Source organism: Balaenoptera musculus, chromosome 15, assembly GCF_009873245.2.
Source record: "Balaenoptera musculus isolate JJ_BM4_2016_0621 chromosome 15, mBalMus1.pri.v3, whole genome shotgun sequence".
NCBI lineage: Eukaryota > Metazoa > Chordata > Mammalia > Artiodactyla > Balaenopteridae > Balaenoptera > Balaenoptera musculus.
In genome coordinates this window covers 57,447,151-57,452,519 of record NC_045799.1, presented here as the reverse complement: position 1 = coordinate 57,452,519, position 5,369 = coordinate 57,447,151, and the positions used below count along the sequence as shown (strand labels likewise).

At 45.5% G+C, this 5,369-nt stretch overlaps 1 non-coding gene across 1 annotated transcript; it reads right to left on the bottom strand.

The window, feature by feature from the left end:
• Window positions 1–3,806: 3,806 nt before the first annotated feature.
• TRNAE-UUC lies at window positions 3,807–3,879 on the bottom strand. The gene has a single exon. It is a non-coding gene; the product is annotated as a tRNA-Glu (tRNA).
• Window positions 3,880–5,369: the final 1,490 nt, after the last annotated feature.

Here is a 5,369-nt window from a genome sequence, read left to right as displayed (position 1 = left end):
ACCTCTGACTTCGTCTCCTACCAAGCTCCCCATCATTCCAGGCACATGGGCCTCATGACTGTTCCTCAAACACACAGGCTTCATTCTTAATCAGGAATGCTGCTCCCTCTTCCAAGAATGTTATGCTGCCTTCCAGCCATTCGGGTCCCAATTCCAGCGTCTCTGTCTCAAAGTGACCTTCCTTGATTGCTCTGTATAAACTGACACCCCATCTCCAGTCTCTCTTCATGACATTCTTCTGTTTTACTTTATTCATGGCATTTGACACCATTTGAAATTACTGTAGGTATCTGTTTATTCTTTTGTCTCCCTTCACTAAAATATAAAGCTCCATGAGATCAAGGACCTCCCTGCCGTATTGATCGGAATAACATCTCTATCAATCTGAGCAATTTCTGTCCTGTTGTAGACACTCAATGAAGAGTTGTCGAGTGAATGACTGTATATGCCACACTGGGTATCACAAAGTCAGGTTCATAACTTGAGAAATTGTCTGACCTTCTGAAATGAGAGGAGTTTTCCAGAATGAAGACCTCAAGTTATGGGACAAGGAGAGAGAACTCTCGTCCACAGGGAGAACGGAGGTGTGGTAGAGCCCAGGCCTGACTGTGTTTTATAAGCACCATCATATGATTCTAATGGGGCAGCCAGGATTGAAGACCAGTGGTCCAAGAGAGTCACAGCAATTCCATTCCTTTTGTCAAGTGATTGATATAGTAATCTGGGCATGTGACATAAACATGGTCAACAAACCATGAGGCCAAATCAGCTGGGGATATTCTGGGAAAGCTTTTCTTCCATTTAGAAAAAGGACACAGAGAGAGATTGTTTTTCACCCCTGGGTAGCACTCTCCTTGTGGAATATAGACCAGACCTCCCCTATGCGACTATAGAGAGATTTCAATGCACGTGTCACTTCTTCTGTAGTTTTTCTATCAGTTATCCTATTGGCAGTCATATAGTAGAGATCTAGTCTATTTTCCATCATCCAAGGACATGGGCTTTTCTGCAGAGTTCCATGGTTGAGAAACTAAGGAGCATAATGATGAGCATTTATGTTCTTTCCCTCTTTTTGGTATGCCAGCATCAGATGGAGTTTATTCTTACCTTGTGGCCTCAAGATGACTGCTACAGTTCCAGGCATCACACAAAGGCAGTGCCACCCAGGGTCAGGAAAGAGGTTGTAAATATCTCATGTCTTTCTTCTCTGTGGACCCCACTTTCCTATAGTCCATCCCCAGCTGACTTAGACTTCAGGGTTCATTGGCCAGCTTTATGTGTGCACCGAGATAAATATGATGCTGTTGGACAATGATTCTCTGGGAATAGGAAAGTCAATAAATAAAGACTCCTAAGTATCAGAAAAAAAGAGCCCTGGATTTGGAGACCACAGTGACCTGGGTTCAAATACCAGCCCTGGCTCCTTATCCACTGTGTGATGTGGTGGCGTCCCAGGCTGCAGCTTCCTCTCTGTAAAATGGATAAATGGCTCTCCTGGTCTTAGTTCTCCTTAGCACTTTCTCATGCCTGAGAAGCCAGAACCCAGAAAACCTCAGTGTTCTTTAGGCACCTTCGATTTTTCTCTTCAACAAGCCACTCGGAGATGCCAAAGGAAACCAATTATTAAAGAGAATTACCTCCCAGGCATGTAAGCATGTCCTAATTTGCTGGTTATAAGCTGGAAAACAATTTCAACCAGGTGGAGGTGCCCTGCCCCTGACACTGGCCACCAAATTGTTGCCATCTTACTTCTCTGAAGGAGGCTCTGCTATAAGATATTAGAGGGAAAAATACGGGCTCTTTTCTACCCTTTACTCCAAATTCTGCTCTGGCTTAAAAGCCTTAAATATTTTCAAGTGCTTAAAAAAAATAAAAACCTCCTGGATGGACACTCTTAATATATCTGTGAAAGTATGCCTCAAAGAGGGGATGGACTTGCACTTGCGAGGTTAGAACATGTCATATCAAGTGAAATACAAAAATCTGAATCCCCAGCCCCCTCCCAGAGCACTGCCCTTCTCACTTGTTTGTGGTGTTCAAGGAAAAGCATCTTTGACTTCCTCTCTTAAAGCGACAGTGCCCCATCAGCACCTGCAGGATGAGCCATTAAGGTCTCATGAACCAGCCAACAGCACAGCCCCCAGCTGCTCAGAGACCACCCCCGCCCTTGTCCTGGCAATTCTCACAGATCCCGGATCTCATCCAATGGACTTCAGCAAAAGTTGATTTATCACCGCTAATGTGAGAATGTATTTACCGCTCGCCAGGCGCTGTCTAAGTATATTAGCAATCACCACTGAAATTTACATTGAACGTGCCACGTGTGGGACATGGCTTCACGTGCTTTATACATACATTTACTGCATTCTCATAGTAACCCTATTAGGTTCTGCATTTGAGGAAACAGGCTCAGAAAAGTGCAGTAAATTTCTTGAGGTTTTTCAACTAGGGAGGGGCAGAGTTGGGTTTCAGACCCTGATGCAAGTCACAAATGTATACAATTACATAAGTTAATGTACTTCACATGAATATAAATGTACTATACGGAGACGTGTCTTGCAACAGCCTAAACTTTGTACCTAAACTTTCTGTATGTGACAGTGTGGGAGTGAGGAAACTACTCTTTTATTTTTAAAGTGTAACCGAATTATACTGTTATTTTATTTCCAGGAAAAAACAAAGGCATTGAGTTCTGGGCAATATTGCAGACACTTACTTCTACCAAGTAGAAGCCATTTCCTGTCCAGTCACAGCTTTTGCTCTGTAGCTGGGAACACGATTCCTGTTTACTAAGTGCTGACACACTTTACTATATACTACAGTACAGACTACAGTGTCGCTTACTAGATAGACACTCGGGTAGAGCTGGGATTTGAACCCAGGTCTCAGGACCCCAAAGGTCCACTAAAAATGGTTTCTTTCTATGAATAGGACTGTTCTAATATTCCAGAAACGCTTTGAGGGCATCTGCTATACCTAAGCATGTATCAGACAAGAGAGGAGCGGAATTAAGGCTGCAAGATGGGCTTGAGGGTTCACACAAATGTTTACTGGGCATAGACTGTGCTAAGCACTGGGATAAATGCCACAGATACAGAGTTGGAAAATTAGACACAGTCCTTGCCCCGTGGAGTCTAGTGTGGAGGACTGTTGTTAAACATAGAATATAATGGATTCTATCATTTCAGACTGTGAAAAGAGCTATTAAGGAAAACAAAAGGGAAGGTCTCATTTAGCTGGGGGTGGGGGGGGAGGGAGAGGTTAACCAGGAATGTCTGCTTTAAAGATATGATATATGATGAGCCCTCAAGGATGGGGCGCCGTTTGCAGATGGAGAGTGAGGTGGAAGTGCATTCCTGGCAGAGGTTAACAGCATGTGCAAAGGTCCTGAGGCAGACATGAGCTTGGCACTTAGAGGAACAGAAGGGTTAGTGTAGCTGTATTAATATTGAGAGGGTCTAGGCCACAGGATGATGTTAGAGAGGTGCACTTCTTGGAGTCCAGCTAGGGAAACAATGCAGGAGGTCCTGGCTTAGGCTGATCAAGAAGAAGCCAGTGCCTGCAGCAGCACACCCAATGAATTAGCACCTCTGGAAGTCACAAGGAAGGACCAGGGAGGAAGATGAGCTGCAGGCACAGTGCAGAGCCACGAAGGCGAGCAGATTGGAGGGGTTGGCCTTGGTGAGCCAGCCAGCATCATACTGTACCCATACTAGCCCTTTCTCTATTTTTTGGTATATTTTTATTTTATTTATTCATTTATTTTTTATTTTTTTGGCCGTGCCACGCAGCTTGTGGGATCTCAGTTCCCCGACCAGGGATTGAACCTGGGCCCACGGCAGTGAAAGCGCCAAGTCCTAACCACTGGACCACCAGGGAATTCCCCCTTTCTTCATCCCTAATTATCTCTGTGACATTAGACCAGACTTTGGTGTTTTAGGGTCTCCCTGTCTCTTAACTGGCTGCATTTTATTCAAGTCTGCCATCGTGACCTTCAGAACACAGATCTGAGAACGTCACTCCCCAGCTTTCAGGAGAGAATGAAAACTCCTTAGGTGAGCACATCAGTCCCTTGGTGATTTGGGGCCTGCCCACCTCTCACCGCGTGACTCTCTCCATCTCCTGCAACCTATAGCATTGAAGCTCCACCATTGTTCCTTGGGATTCCATAATGCCTTGCCTTGCACTCACTGATGGTTGACTAGATTACGCCAAAAATCTTTTCTAGCTCTAAGAACCCAAGAAAGAAGTGCAAACTCTTTTTCTGACAATAGACATAACAAGCATGAGTCAGTCACCCTGCTTCACTGTTGATCAATGACAAACCCATTGTCATGTGTGAGCTCCGTGTCAGTCCCCACTTTCATTAGAACTGTTTGCCCTCCTTTGTTGAGACGCATCTGTAACACTGATGTGTTAAAATAAGTTGCCTAGAGAGTTTCTTTTGTGTGGAGATGTGGTCATAAGGTATATTGAGTTTCTGTTCTCTTCCAGGGGCCGAGGAGTGGTTGGTTACCGAGGGGTATTGGATGCCCCCGGCCTGCTCCCTCGGTCTCTCTCATTTCTGGGGAGTAGCTGGCAGTATTGCAATTGCTTTGTGAGGGAGACTTTCTCAAGGAAGGAAGCAGCGTTCATTACAGAGAGAGCGCACGAGGCAGGGGAGTGGCAGGAGACTTTGGGAGGATTTCTGAGCTGTGAATGCCAGGTTGTCAAGAGGCTGCGGAATTAACTGGAAGAGGAGCACGCTGGTTGAATTACTAGTGAGGTTTGGGTTCTCTCCCGGCTCGGGTGATCCTGGTGGCCTGCACTGCCCAGTTAAAGGACGCAAAAGCTCTAGTATGAAAAGGAAGAGCAAAGCTCTTTGTGGAAACTGTACGTCCCCACAGTCAGATCTTCTTGTGACTTAGCTCTCACTGGCTATGAAGAGCATCAGTGGAAACTTCTGAACCGCGGGGGTACTTCTGAGTTGCCCGCCCCCCCCACTGCACCTTAGTGGCTGCTCCTCGTCTGAGTGCTCCCACCACCCATTCCTGGACTCTGTCCCTTGACTTCTGTCTCCTCCCCCGGTTCCTCGTGGCCACTGGCTTAGTTCACTCTTCAGCATCCTTCAGCCAGATTACAGCGTTGCCTCTGTCCGGTCTCCTAGCTTTGTTCTATTTATTTCTTCTATTTGTTCTCCTTCCTCTAGCCTAATCATTCCGAGTTAAAGTTCTGCCATCGTACGCCTGGGTTCATAACTCCTGGTCTGGCACTTTCCTCCATCAGAAGACCTATGCACTCTCTTATTTAACATCCTTATTGAGATGTAACTGATATACAGTAAACCACACTGTCTCAAGTGTACAATTAGAATAGTTTTTTTAAATAAA